The following is a 15,651-nucleotide window of genomic DNA, read 5'->3' on the forward strand; positions in this document are numbered from 1 at the left end:
GCAGACAGCTGCAAGGAGAAACCAGCACCAGGTTACACTTGCTCTGCCTCTTACCTCTCTTCTTTCCTCTGCTCCAAATCCAGATGGACCCAAATCAGAGTCAGAAAACCAGCTGGGAGAAGAGGCAGTGAGGGAGGGAAATAGAAAAGAAGTTGACTATAGCCCCATTATAGCCTCTGAGCTTGTGGAACCCAGGAGGGGCAGGATGCTTTCACTTTAAATTAAATTCAGGCTTTTTAGAAAATTGCACTTGGCTGGGTACATTTATGACTATTCTTGTGCTTGAAAGTGAATGGGAGTCCTCTTATTCTCTAATAGTGATTGAAGACGTGGACTTTATCAGAGATTTCATACAGGGGCAGGAAAAGAAGAGGCTCACAGAGTAAGCTTACATGGCAGTAGGACAAAGAATAGAGTTATTTTCTGATTGAGTCGTAAGGGTTTTGATTGTTCAGCTTAGCAGTTACCTGCCTTGGTTAAAAAGAAAAATTCAAGCAACATATCGTAGGCAAACTAACTTATCTTGACTTTACTTTTTTTTTTTTTTTTTTTAACTTTACTTGCTTTAAAGACAAGCAGAAAAAGGGCTTTCTGAGTATTTGGAAGATTTTGCCGAAGGAAGCGGATACGGCTGTGTGTAGTTTTAGAAGGCTCAGATATGACAAAATTGAGTCTTGCCGCGGAAGACAAACTTGTCAGTGGTGCTGGGGCTGCTGCCATGCCTTCGGTCACCTCTTTCACTTACTTTCACCACTTACTTTCCCGAAAGTGACTGCCTGTTTGAGGCTTGGCTAAGGCGGTAGGGAAGCCTATGGTGGGAGTCTTTGACTGCTTTGGGGATTTCAGAATCTATTGTTTTGCTGTCCGCATCTTTCTTAGCCTGCAAAATTCTTGCAGTTGAGTTGAAATGTCTGTTTTCTACTCAAGAAGGTAGAAAATGAGATCACAAGGTAATGTCATCATTCTAAATTATTTAAATCCCAATCTCCTGAATTTATAAACATCCATATGCTAGTGAACTTTTCAATAGAGTTGAAAATAACTTGGCTTAATCAAAAGAGGATATAAAATCTTAGACATAAAATAGGAATAGAAATAAACTGGAATATGACTTTAAAATCACCTTAATTTCTACTCTGCCTTTGGAAGTAATCCTAATTCTTTTTCTAACTTTAACCATAATTTCCCGAATAATCTCTAGGCAAGGACTGATTCTTGTTATTATGAATGTGTTAGTTAACCTTTATTTATTTATTTTTTAAAAGATTTCTTTTTATTTATTTATTTGACACAGAGAGAGAGGGAGAGAGCACTAGCAGAGGGAGTGGTAGGCAGACAAGCAGAGGGAGAAGCAGGCTCCCTGCCAAGCAAGCAGCCCAATGTGGGACTGGATACTAGGACCCAGGATTGTGACCTGAGCTGAAGGCAGATGCTTAACTGACTGAGCCCCTCCAGGCTGCCCCACCTTTATGTGATCATTTAGTTGAACTAAAATTATACGCTAGTGCTTGAAAGCATTGCTTTCTATTCTTGTACTAAGTATAATCTCTCCAGGAGCAAATCCAAAGGGACCGTGTGAGAAAAATCCTGGTAAGCTGGTTCACCTGTGTTCAGAGTCCCATGTGAGGAGGGTACTCGCAGGGTTAAAATGCTGGTACAGCTTTCTGTGGTATCTACAGTATGCAGGTCTATCCTTAAATTCAGACCTAGGAGCTTACTAGGCGTTTGTCCAAGAATATAACCCCAAATTGCCCTATTCTAGCCTTTTAAAAATGCCCATTTGAAGGAAGCATCTATTAGGAAAGACCATCCCAGGGAAACAATGGACATCGACTCCTCAGCAGGCTTTAAGTTGTGTCCTTGAGTTGGTTTCTGTGGCTGAAAAGCAATGTACTTGGCCATCAGCTTTGCCCTTTCCAGACACCCTGCCTGTGCCGCAGTGTAATGGGAAGTTCTCAGTTTTTATGGCATTCGCAATAAGAGAGAGGCATAGGAAATTTGCTCCTTCATTTACTCTGAAACCATCTATTACATTATTTAATGTGCCCTATATAAATCCTCATATGAGACATTCTTTTAGAATTTAGTTCTAAGGAAAAAAAAAAAAAAACTTATCTCCCCTGAGGAACTCATTGCAAAATACCTTTCTTTCTGATATAGGGACTTACTATAATTTATCTGGTTACATTTTATTCTCATGGTTCTGAAATACAACTACAAGTTATCAACCTTTTTAACCTATATTTTGTGTGTTTCAAATCACTTTTGAGAAGGGGTAGAAGTTAACTGTGATTTGCCTTTTTCCCTACTCTTAGAAAACTACCTTTTAGGAATGTTTTAATTAACATTATTTTAAAGTATAAAACCAGAAAGTTTCTTATTTTAACATGGAAATAACATTACCTATTTCATGCTGCTATTGTGTTGACCATAAGAGATAATGTATTTAGAGCCCTTAAAACAGATCCTGACCTCCCCACCTAAACAAAATGGCTGAATATATCTTCAATTCATTGCTCTCCATATAGCACATAACAATGCACCTTGCCAAAAGGGTATGTTTATTTTCTTTATTTATCCAATTTTGTTATTACGTGTAGTTGCTTATCAAAAGCCAAGCCTTGGGACACCTGGATGGCTCAGCTGGTTAAGCAACTGCCTTCAGCTCAGGTCATGAGCCCAGGGTCCTGGGATCCAACCCCATGTCAGGTTCTTTACTCAGCAGGAAGCTGCTTCTCCCTCTGCCTGTTGTTCTCCCTGCTTGTGTTCTCTCTCACTGTCTGTTAAAAAAAAAAAAAAAAAAATCTAAGCCTTCATGATACAATAAGTATACATCTTCACAGAAAAAATACTAATTGATTTATTTACTGATTTTACAAAACATATCCCCCAACTCATTCATTGTTTTAAGTGCTTTTGTCCACTTCAGAGAAGCAGTAAACAATGTCTAGTCATTGTTTTTCTGATATAAAACTGTTTTCTTCTTTTCATAATCAACTACATTTTTGTCAGCTTTTTGAAAGCAATGCTAGCTTTGGTCTTCAAGTTCTTTTATTCTACAGTACTCTATCGTTCTCTTAAAAGAATTTCAAGGGACATAGAAAACAGCTATCTAAATTGTAGAGTGGAACATATTTAACCATCATTAGGTTATTGCTGATATAATTTCTAAGGCAACTATTTTCTGGATAAGTAATTTAAGTTAACTATACATTTCTGAAATATTAGAATGAAAACTTCCATAGTTAACTTGTCTTTTTTTTTTTTTTAAAGATTTATTTATTTTAGAGAATGAGAAAGAGAGAGAGAAAGAGAGCACATGGTGGGCAGGAGAGGCAGGGAGAGAGGGAGAGAATCTCAAGCAGGGTTTCTGCTGAAAACAGAGCTGATGTGGGTCTCCATCTCAGGACCCATGAGATCATTACCGGAGCTGAAACCAAGAGTCAGATGATTAACACACTGATCACCCATGTGCCCCAAACTTGTTTTTTATAAGTAATAATTGTTATTTTCAAATCTGTTGATGAAATATATATCCTGGAAAAATTTACCTGTAAGAAAGATAAATTTCATTAGTAAGGAAAATTTAAAACCATGAGGGTTTAGTATCTGCCTTGCAGAAGTACCTAGACTGATTAGTGAATTCTTAAACTTATGCTTTGATGAGTTAAAATTGCTTCTGTCTACTGCTTCTTCATGGATATTTTGAGTTTTTAGAACTTACTGACCCTACAAATCTACCAGAAGAAAGAGGTAACATTTGTTACAGTATTGATCATATTTAAGATCCCACCACTAGACTCCTACAGTATTTATTTATTTTATTTTTATTTATTTATTTTAATTTTTTAAAAAAGATTTTATTTATTTATTTGACAGAGAGAGATCACAAGTAGGCAGAGAGGCAGGCAGAGAGAGAGAAAGAGAGAGAGGGAAGCAGGCTCCCTGCTGAGCAGAGAGCCCGATGCGGGACTCGATCCCAGGACCCTGGGATCATGACCTGAGCCGAAGGCAGAGGCTTTAACCCACTGAGCCACCCAGGTGGCCCCCTCCAGTATTTAGACTATCACCAAATACAGTCAGGAGTCATAACAATGATGAAAAATTGAGAAAAGTGATAGACAGTCTTCTTTCCTGCATTTTTTAAAGGTTGTGAGTATTGAGGAGTAGGGAGGCTTATAGCATTCCAAATATTTGTCAAAACAAAAGAAGACAGGACAACACAGCAACAACAACAAATTAACCAGCAACAACAACAAGTTGACCCTTGAACAGCTTGGGGAATGGGGCGCCGACCACCCCATGCAGTTGAAAATGCACCTTTAACTTTTTTTTTTTTTAATATTTTATTTATTTATTTGACAGAGAGAGATGCCAAGTAGGCAGAGAGGAGGAAGCAGGCTCCTCACTGAGCAGAGAGCCTGATGTGGGGCGCAATCCCAGTCCCAGGTCAGCACCTTTAACTTTTGACTTCCCCCCGAAAACCTAACTACTAATAGACTGTTGGCCAGAAGCCTCACCAGTAACTTTAACAGTCAACTAACACATATTTTGTATGTTCTGTGTACTATATGCTATATTCTTACAATAAAGTAAACTAAGGAAAAGACAATGTTATTAAAAAAATCATAAGGAAGAGGAAATACAATACTGTACTGTATTTGTAGGAAAAAAAATGCACATATAAGTGGACCTACGCAGTTTAAACCCATGTTGTTCCAGGATCCACTGTCTATTTGTAAGTGAGGTACTTTGACACGAGATGGCTCTGCATCCCTAGAGAGAGAATGTCAGGGACATCAAAGCAGTTTTACTGTCTTTATTTCATGTTTCCATAATTCATACTATTCCTCGTGCCGCCTTTGTCATGATTCCCACCCCAAATGGTGAGAAAAGAAGGTGAGGAAAGAAGATGAAACATTCCATCCCTTAGGCTGCTTATGGCCGTGTCTTTTCATGATTAATTAAGACCTGAAACAAATGAAATATCCTTAATTTTTAACTTAGTTTACAAAGTAAGGAAAGTATTTGCTGAGTGCTTAATCGTAGTGACCTATTGAAGAAGTGTTGCTGTGGCTGGCGGTATGAGCAGCTGAAATAGCTCAGTGAAAGAGAAAAAGGGAAGAATGTCCTGGAAACTGGGAAGGTGAGTCAGGGAATTTCTGGGCAATAGTGAAGTTCTTAATTTTAGGTCTGTGATGGGGATATTGGGCGGAATTCTTCTAGTTGTGAAGCCTGTTGGGCAGGTGGGGGCGCCAGCGTGCTGTCTGTGGTACCCAGGGTATGCGAGGAAGTATCGACTTAATTCACTCTTCATGAAAACTTTCACCCCAGCCTTCCTCTGGACTTTTTTTTTTTTTTTTTTTTTTCCCCTTAAAGGTACCATACTCAGATTTCAAAATGGAATTCATTTTTGATACTAGAATTTGATGTATTCAAATTTAGAGTCATTTTTGTTAGAAAAATCCTAAAACAATTTTTACTGTGATTGAGCAAATCCATGTAAAATGTGTTTGGTTCCATGTGTGACTGTCTTTATAAAGTGGGATGGAAGTAAGCTTCAAAGACTTGTGTTGATAGGGCTTTAGTGCCTTCTGTGTATTTTGCTTTGTTTCTTTTTCCCTCCGATCTTTTGACACTTAAAAATTCTCATTACTTTAAAGGAATGTTGATACGATCCAGGCTACTTAAAGCATGGTGTGTGAATCTAAGGAAATGTTCAATATTTTATAGTCAGAAAAAATAGATTTTTGTATCCTGACCTTTAAGTTAAGCTTTTCTTTTCAGAACTATATTACCTTGCAAAGTACACAGGGAACTGGAGCCAGCTTGTGACCTTTTGTTAACATGTAGTTCTGAGAAATGGGAAAAAGGCATTGCATAGATCAGGAATTTTATTACCAAAAAGAATTAGGAGTCAGTTGCAAGTTCTGCCTTTCTTAGAAAGACAGCTAGCCGTATAATTTCTGGGACAGATCTTCTCTTTTGGAGGATTTTGTGAGTTAATCCCGAAACGCTATCCCAAGTCTTCCATGTGAAGTGAGAAGCAATTAGACTGGAGAAGGTGAAGACGGGAAAGGAGGTGAGGAAATATTTGGCATGTTGCTGTCAGGAACATTCTGGAACTTTGTTCTTACTAGTTAAAGCCAGCTTGCTTAAAATGTAGCAGACTCTAATTAACGTTAATTGAAAATTTCCCCTAGTGGATTAAGAGCGTCACTGTGATTGGGTAGGGAAATAAACCAGAGGAGGAGAAGGTGCAATTACATGTTCGCGAGGCCATGATGCCCACCAGTTTGTAGCCACGACCGATCCTGTGGGTGCTACCTTCAGAACATACTTGAACTCCCCCTGAACTCACCGTGGAGCAAGCTACCTCAATCTGGCCACTTTGATTATGGCAGAACCCCTTGACTGGTCTCCCTGCTTCTACTCTGCCCCACTACCCATTCTCCATACAACAGTGAGGGAAGTCCTGTTAGTACAAAGTCAAATGATGTCACTTCTCTGCTCAAAACCCTGCAGTAGTTCCCATGACACTCAGAAAACAAAGGCCAGTTGCACAATGACCTGCAGGGCCCTGATGGGCTCCTTGACCTCATCTTTGGTTCCTAACTAGTGCATGCACTAGTCCAGGCACACTGGCGTCTTGCTCAGCTCTTGCTTGTATCTCTTGCTGGAGCAATCATACTGTGTTCAGAGGTTCTCTTCTAAGTGAGGCCTTTCCTGAAGTCCAGAAGTAAGAGAGTAACCTTCTTCTTCCCACACCCTTCTGGACTACAAGCCTCTTTATATCATCTCTGCTTTTCTCGATAGCATTTGATTGGCCTCGCAATTAATATTAAAACTAGCAAAATAATTTCATTTTTAACAAATACTTACTCAGGAATTATACTATTTAAAGCCCTCTGTTAAATACTTGGAAAATAGTGCTCCAGGAAGGTAAGATACAGATGCAGATGTGGAGATGCAGATGCAGACTGGGCCAGGACTCAGATGCAATCAAATTAACAGACTATTGGGGCACCTGGGTGGCTCAGTGGGTTAAAGCCTCTGCCTTCGGCTCAGGTCATGATCCCAGGGTCCTGGGATCGAGCCCCACATCTGGCTCTCTGCTTAGCGGGGAGCCTGTTTCCTCCTCTCTCACTCTCTGTCTGCCTCTCTGCCTACTTGTGATCTGTCAAATAAATAAATAAAATCTTAAAAAAAAAATTAACAGACTATTGACTATTGGCATGCTTTCTTAGTCTGCTGGAAGGAGCAGAAGACTTCAGTGAGATGATAGGATACTTTCTGCACTTCAAGACAATCTAACCATTTAATGAATCACAAGAAAACATATTTTCCTTATATATTATACTGTTTTTTAAAAAGCTTTTTCCAGTTTTATATTCTGTGTAGGTTAAAGATGTAAAGCATAATGACTGAGCTCACAAATTTTGTGAAAGGAGAGGCGCCTGGGTGGCTCAGTGGGTTAAACCTCTGCCTTCCCCTGGGGTCATGATCTCAGGGTCCTGGGATCGAGTCCCGCATTGGGCTCTCTGCTCAGTGGAGAACCTGCTTCCTCCTCTCTCTCTGCCTGCCTCTCTGCCTACTTGTGATCTCTGTCTGTCAAATAAATAAATAAAATCTTAAAAAAGATTTTGTGAAAGGATTACCACAGTAAGTTTGGAAAACACTCATCATCTCATATAGAAACAAAAAAAAAAAAAAAGAAGAAAAGAAAAATGTTTCTTTTCCTTGCGATGAGAACTCTAAGGATCCACTCTCTAAATTTTCAAATATACAACCTAGCAAGGTGAACCTTAGTCAGCATGTGTTCACTACATACCCAGTACTAATTTATCTTAGACGTGGCAGTGTGTATGTCCAGGCCACTTTTGTCTAAATTCTCTGGCCCCCACCGGTAACCACAAACCTGTTTTTCTTAATGATTTTTTTAAAATATAGCACACATAAGTGAGATTTTAAAGTATTTGTGTTCCTCGGACTTCTTTCACTTACGAATGAATGTAACACTCTCAAAATTCATCCATGTTGCCACAAATTGCAGGATGTTTCTTTTTTTATTGGTTGAAAAATATGCCATTTATATATCTACCATGACATCTTTATCCATTCACCCATCGATGGACACTTAGGTTGTCTCCATGTCTCTGCTGTTGTAAAATGCAGCTACAAACATGGCGGTGAACATATTTCTTCAACATAGTGTTTCCATTTCCTTTTACTTATATTCTCAGAAGTAGAATTGCAGATCAAATGGCAGATCTATTTTCAACTTTTTGAGGAACCTCTACACTATTTTCCACAGTGGCTACACCGGTTTGCATTGCCATCAACAGTGTATGAGGGTTCGTTTCCCCCCCCACATCTTTGTTAGCATTTATTATCTTTTGCCTTTTTGATGATGACCATTTCAAAGGTATGAGTTGATATTCCATTCGACTTTTAACTTGCATTTCCTTATTAATTATGTAACTGTTGGCCGTTTGTATATCATTTTTAGAAAAACAGCTATTCAGGTTCTTTGGCATTTTAAAAATTGGATGATGATGATGATGATGATGATTTTGACTTTGAGTTGTATGAGTTCTAAATATATTTTGGATATTAAGCCCTTACCAGATATATCATTTGCAAATATTTTCCCCATTTTGTAGGTTGTCTTTCTGTTTTGTTGTTTCTTTGGCTGTGCAAAGCTTTTTTGTTTCATGTAATTCCACTTGTTTATTTTTGTTTTGTTACTTGTGCATTAGATGTCGGATTCAAAATATCATTACCAGAACCCATGTCTAGGAGGTTTTTTTTTTTTTTTTTCCTTTGTCTTTGTCTAAGAGTTTTATGGTTTATAGTCTTACATTTAGTTTTACATCCATTACGACTTACTTTTGCAAGTGGTATAAGAATCTCTTACCATGTGAAAATCCAATTTTCTCAGCACTATTTATTTAAGAGATTGTCTTTTCTCCATTGAGTGTTCTTGGCAACCTTGTCAAATATTAGTTGACTGTATATGCATGGGTTCATTTCTGGGTTTTCAATTCTGTTCCATTGTCTATGTGTCTTTTTTTATGCCAGTGCCATACTGTTTTGATTGTAATATCTTAGAGTATAGTTTGAAATTAGGAAATGTGATGACTTCTGCTTTGTTCTTGCTCAGATTTGTTTTGGCTATCCAGGGTTTTTGTGGTTCCATAAAAGTTTTAGGACTGTTTTTTTCTACTTCTGTAAAAATTGCCATTATAATCTTGACAGGGTTTGCAATGAATCAATAAATGGCTTTGGAGAGTACAAACATTTCAGTGATATTAATTCTTCCAATCCATAAACACAGGATATCTGTCCATTTCTTTGTGTCATCTTTGAATTCTTTCATCAATGTCTTGTAGTTTTTTCCATGTAGAGATATTTTACCTCCTTGGTTAAATTTATCCTATTTTATTGTTTTGGTGCTATTGTAAGTGGGATCAATTTATTTCTTTTTCAGATAATTTGCTTTACTGGAAGATATTGGATTACTGATTCAATCTCATTACTAGTAGTTGGTTCAGATTTTGTTTCTTACTAATTCCGTGTTGGTAGGATATAGGCTTATAAGAGTTTTTTTTTCATTTTTTTCTAGGTTGTATAGTTTGCTGGCATATAGTTATTCATGGCAGTTTCTTATGATCCCTTATATTTCTGTGGTATCAATTGTAATGTCTTTTTTTTTTCATTTATAATTTGGTTGATTAGAGTTTCTTCTCTCTTTTTTTCTTGGTTCATTTAACTTAAAATTTGTCAATTTTACTTATCTTTTCAGAAAACAAACTCCTGGTTTTGTTAATCTTTTTGGTGCTTTCCTGTTCTTTATTTCATATATTTTTGTTCTAATTTTTATTATTTTCTCCCTTCTGCTAACTTTGGGCTTAGTTTGTTCTTAGTTCTAGCTTCTTTTTAGTTCTTCAAGGTGCAGAATTAGGTTGTTTATTTGCAGTCTCTCTTCTTTCTTAATATAAGCATTTATTGTTATAAGCATTTCTTTTGGACACCTGGTTGGCTCAGTCTTCAATTCAAGTCATGTTCCTGGGGTTCTGGGATCAAGTCCTCTGTCCAGCTCCCTGCTCAGCTGGGAGTCTGCTTCTCCCTCTCCCTCCACTATTCTCTCTTTCTCTATCTCTGTCAAATAAATAAATAAAATCTTAAACAAAAAAGAAAAGCATTTCTCTTAGAACTGTTTAGCTATATCCCATAAGTTTTGGTTTCCATTTGTGTTTCCATTTTTGTTTGTCTCAAGATGCTTTTTAATATTTCCCCTTTAAATTCTTCTTAAATTCTTTAGTGTTCAGGAGAGTGTTGTTTAATTTACACATATCCATGAGTTTTCCAGTTTTTCTCTTGTTACTAGCTTCTAGTTTCATTCCTTTATGGTTAGAGAATATACTTGGTATGATTTCAGTCTTCCTGAATTTGGTAAGACTTGTTTTGTGACCTAACATATGTTCCATCTCTGAAATTGTTCTGTGTGTGCTTGAGGAGAATGTGTGTTCTGCTGTTGTGGGGTAAAATATTCTGTATATGTCTGCTAGGTCTGCTTGATCATAGTGTTTAAATCTATTGTTTCTTTTCTTTTTCATTAAGATTTTATTTATTTATTTGTCAGAGAGAGAGAGAGAGATACAGTGAACGAACACACAAGCAGGGAGAGCAGCAGGCAGAGGGAGAAGCAGGCTCCCCACTGAGCAAGAAGCCTGATATGGGACTTGATCCCAGGACCCTGGGATCACAACCTGAACTTATGGCTGATGCTTAACTGACTGAGCCATCCAGGCGTCCCTTTATTGTTTGTTTGTTGATTATCTCTGGGTAATATATCTATTGTTAAGGGTGGGGTATTTAACTCCCCAGCTATGATTGCATTGCTATTTATTTCTCCTTTGGCTCTGTTAGTTTTTGTTTTATATATTTAGAGACTTCAAAGTTGGGTGCATAAATATTCCTAATTGTTATTTCTTCTTGATAGATTCACCCATTTACATAATGACCTTCTTTGTCTTTTTTTTTTAATCATTTTTAGTTTAAACTCTATTTTGTCTGATATAAGTATAGATAGTGCTTGAAATATCTTTTTCTGTCCTTTTACTCTATGTGTGTCTTTAAGGATAATGTGAACCTCTTGGCAGCCTATTGAATCTTGTATTTTTTTTTTTTGGATCCTTTCAAATGTAATTTAATCCATTCAAATGTAAATTTTATTGATAGGTTAGGACTTCCTACTGTCATTTTTTAAAAAAAGATTTTATTTATTCATTTGACAGAGAGAGATCACAAGTAGGCAGAGAGGCAGGCAGAGAGAGGAGGAAGCAGGCTCCCTACTGAACAGAGAGCCCGATGCGGGGTTTGATCCCAGGGGTTTGATCCCAGGGGTTTGATCCCAGGACCCTGAGATCATGATCTGAGCTGAAGGCAGAGGCTTTAACCTACTGAGCCACCCAGGCACCCCAATTACTGTTGTTTTATTCATTGGTTTCTGGCCTGTTTTTTAGATCCATTGTTCCTTGCTTCTTATCCTGCTCTCTTTTTGTATTTTGATGTCTTTTGATATCAGTACGCTTTAACTCTTTTTTTTATCATGTTCTTTTGCATAATTACCCACAGCTTTTTCCTATGTGGTTACCAAGAACCTTATATAAAAATACATTAAAATTATAACACCTGTTTGTTGAATGTCTCATTTTGTTTATGCATTGTTTTCCTAATTTTATTTAGTTGTCCGTGTGTTCTTGTAATTCACTAAACTTCTTTAAAAATTACTATAAATTCTTTATCTCACAATTCATAGATCTTTATTTCTTTTGGGGTATTAGAACTTTATTAGTTTCTTTTGGCAGTGTCACATTTACCTGATTCTTCATGAACTTTGTCTCCTTACACAGGTATATGCACATTTGAATATCTCCTCTTCCAAAGAGGAAGAGATAGTTATTCACTAGTGTTCTTAGCTTGGTGTTCTGGATGTGTCTGTTGGTAACATCCTTAGCTTCTATTTTGGGGCAAGGCTGCTGGCTGAGCTCTGAGGTGGGGACATGCCACTGGCTAAGAACAGTTGGATAGGACTACTGGCTTGGTTCCCTGCCCAAGAGATTCTATAGATTGGAATTCGTGGTTGCCTGGGTTCTCTGATCAGGCTTCTTAGATGATCAAGACTGCATAGTGTACTCAGATGTAGGTGGAACTATGAATTAGCTTCTCTGCCCTAGTAGGGTAGCAGAACTGGCCCCAACACCTGAGCGGCTCATTGTTTGGGGGCCTAAACCAAGCAAGACTGTGCACTGAGTTCCTTTGTCAGGTGGGGTCCCTGGTTCTGCTCTGCAGCAAGTCCAGGTTGTGCTGTGTTTAAGTGCCATTATAAGCAGGGCTCTTGGAAGAGCCATGTAGTTTCCCATGTGCTCTCATTAGGTTCCCTGGTGGGTGGGCTGAAGGCTGTATTCAGCAACGGGTGGAGCTGTAAATTGTTTTTTCTGCTTGGGCAGAGCCAGAGAACTGAGTCCAAGTATGGCAAGGCTCTTGGTGGTCTTGACTCAAGTTGATTTGTCCCCTAAGTGGCCTGACCAAATGGCACCACAGACTTTGGTCTGTGGATGATCATCTCTGATGTCTGTGCTCAACTATTGCTGGGCTATGTAGCTTTCCAGTGTTCTGGCCAGGCTTTCTGCTTGGGTGTGGCTAGGCGCTGTGCTCAGAAGATGCAGGACTGTTAATTAGCTCCCTTGACTGGGCCAAGCAAAAAAGCTAGCTCCAATCAGCTTCAGGTGTTGCTGGTCAGGCTCTCTGATCAGGTGAGGATGGGAGGTACACTTAACAGATGAAGGGCTATTAATTAGCTCCCCTGACTAAGTGAAGCAGGAGAGCCAGCTCTAAGCAGCCTTCAAGGTATTTCCGGTTAGGTTTTCTGGTTAGATGGGGCCGAGCTACATTCAGCAATGAATAGGGCTGTGAATTAGCTCTCCTGCGTGGGCGGAGTGGGAAAACAACTCCATGTCCAGCAAGACTGTCTGTTGTCTTGACTCAAGCCAACCTGCACCTCAAGTTCTCTGGCCCAGTGGTGCCACTGGCTTTGCTCTGTGGGTGATTAGCTCCGCCTGCCACACTCCTTGCTTGAAGTTGCTGAGCTGAGCAGCTTCCAGGTGTTCTGGCCATCCTTTCTGACCAGGCAGAGCTAGAAACTGCACCCAGCAATGGAATAAGCTGAGTTAGCTCCTCTGCCTGGGGGTGGAGGGTGGTGGTCAGAGTAGGGTCCAGCACTGGCAAGACTCTTCATCTGAGGACCCGAATCTGGCTGAACTGTGTTCTGCCTAGTTCTCTGGTCAACTGCACCTCTGTCTTGGCTCTGCAGATGAGCAAAACTGCTATCTGGAACTACCACTTGAGGACTGCAGGTAAGAACTTGGTCTGCCAAGATATGAGCACTGGTTGCAAACTCTGCCCTCTTCTTTGCCACAATGAGCTTTCTAATGGTCAAGCCCCACAGACTTTTCTGCACCTCCCCTGAGGTGAGTGCAGAGTGGGGACTCCTAAGAAGCAGCACCCAGTGCTGGGGAAGCTAGCCCTGGGCTCTTTTCCCACTGGAGAAAAATAGGTTCGGGGAGACCTCAGTTGGCATTGTGCCAGCTGGTGCCAGCCCATGGTCTGTGCATAGCCACTCCTCTCCCCCATGTTCTAAGACTTTCTTAGTTGTGTTTTGTCCGTGAATAGTTGTAAAGGGGAACAAAACTGGGAATGACCCATTTTGCCACCCAGGTGGCATCACTGAAGGGATAATATATTTTAAAATGTCTTCCTTTGTTGTGCTTCTTTCCTTCTGTCATTCTGCCTTTTCAGTGAGTTGTCAGTTCTTGTCTCAGTGGGGTCGTGATACTGCAGAAAAGCAGAGAGGGGCTTTTTGATTTCTAAAGTATTGGCTTTTATTGGAAAAAACCTAGCCCAAAAGAAAAGTTGATGATTTAAGAATAAGTCTTCCTGTCCACATTCTTTTCTCTCTTTCCAGGGTTAGGGAAAGGAAGGACCATTGTACTCCATAATGTCACAAAGTTACAGAGTACATATAACTGTGTTATATGTCTGGCCTCACAGAGGTCCTGCATATTCCAGCTGCAGGGAAGAAAGCAGTAGTGCATTTGCAGAGGGCACTAAATTACCAGTGAAGATAGATCAGACAGAAGAGCCACTGTAACAGGATTGAGTTCCCTCCATGACTTTAAGAGGCCAGGAGACAGTAAGAGCTTCCTCATTTGCAGCCAGCTTGAAAAGAGGGTGAAAAAAACTAGGTGGATTCCCTCTCTCTCATGGGTACTGTATATTCACCTGGAATTCCTACACAACTCCTGGCAAGCAGTTATGATTAACTTTCCACCCCAGAGCAGAAGCTTACTACAGAAACTTAGTTCAGTTATAAGAGAAAATAATTGCACACTTGAATAGATGGCCTGAAATGTGTACACTAGGCACTTACATAAACCAGATGTCTGTAACCTGAATGACTGCAGGTCCTCCAACTTTTCTGAGTTCCTTACCTTTTAATATCTTGATAAAATGACTCAAAGCTCTATCCCTTGTACTATAGAAAATTTAGCCATGCTACTGTCTCTGAGTATTCTTGAGAATTATAATTTCTGGACAGCTGGCTTGGAATTCTTCCACTAAATTTATTTTTTTCCCTTCTGTTTACTGCTCTCTCTTTTTTGTACACTGGACACCAATTTCCTACTTCTTCATCCATTGAATGCATCACTGACCAAGGTTGATGAGAATAGCAGATTTTTAAAGAAGGTTTGAAGCAATGGAGGGGAATAACAGCAAAAATTACTGTAAGCGATTACTGGAAATGAACACAAGATATGAGAGCCCTAAAAAGTCATTGTTTCTTTCGGTATCTTTTAAACACCTTATCTCTTCTACAAAGAGCCCTCTGAGTCAAAAATCTTGTGAATTTTTTTTCCAGAAGGGAATATTGAAGCTTTCTGTATTTTTTCAAGGTCTATTTAAAAATGATCAAAACTGTTTTCAGGAATGATCGAAAATGAAAGAAGTGAAGAGTTAAACAGGTAGTCACTACACTGAAACACTTACACAATGTGGCAGTGTGAGCTGCTTACTAGTCAACAGCCTTAACATTATCTCTACTGTGTTTTGTTCTCTTCAATAGTTCGCCTCCGTATATTATATCACGGTGTTTGCAGCTCATGTAGAAATGTCAGGAATTCACCTTAGCACTTTTCCCGTGTCAGTAGCTAGGTGCACACCACACTACCATCATTCTTCAAAATGCCATTTCTAATAGAATACTCTTCATTATACACAGAACCCTTATCCTGAAAGGTCATAAGTTGCATCACACAGCAAGCTTGTTTCACCTAACCTTTGGTAGTACTGAAACTTATTAAGAGACTCCTCTTAATACTTAGTACTATACCAAGACAATACCTATTCCTAACACGAGCCCTAAAAAAGCCTGTTGAACTTTCCACAGAGGTGATAACAGAAGACATACCAGCTTCACTCCTCTGTCATTAACTACGTTGAAATTCAAAGAGAGCAACTTCAGAAGCATTGAAACCTGGTGCTGTGGAGTTGTCTAATCAATGGAACTGTTCAGCCTTGAATAAATTA

The sequence above is a fragment of the Mustela nigripes genome, chromosome 1, assembly GCF_022355385.1.
Source record: "Mustela nigripes isolate SB6536 chromosome 1, MUSNIG.SB6536, whole genome shotgun sequence".
NCBI classification, from domain to species: domain Eukaryota; kingdom Metazoa; phylum Chordata; class Mammalia; order Carnivora; family Mustelidae; genus Mustela; species Mustela nigripes.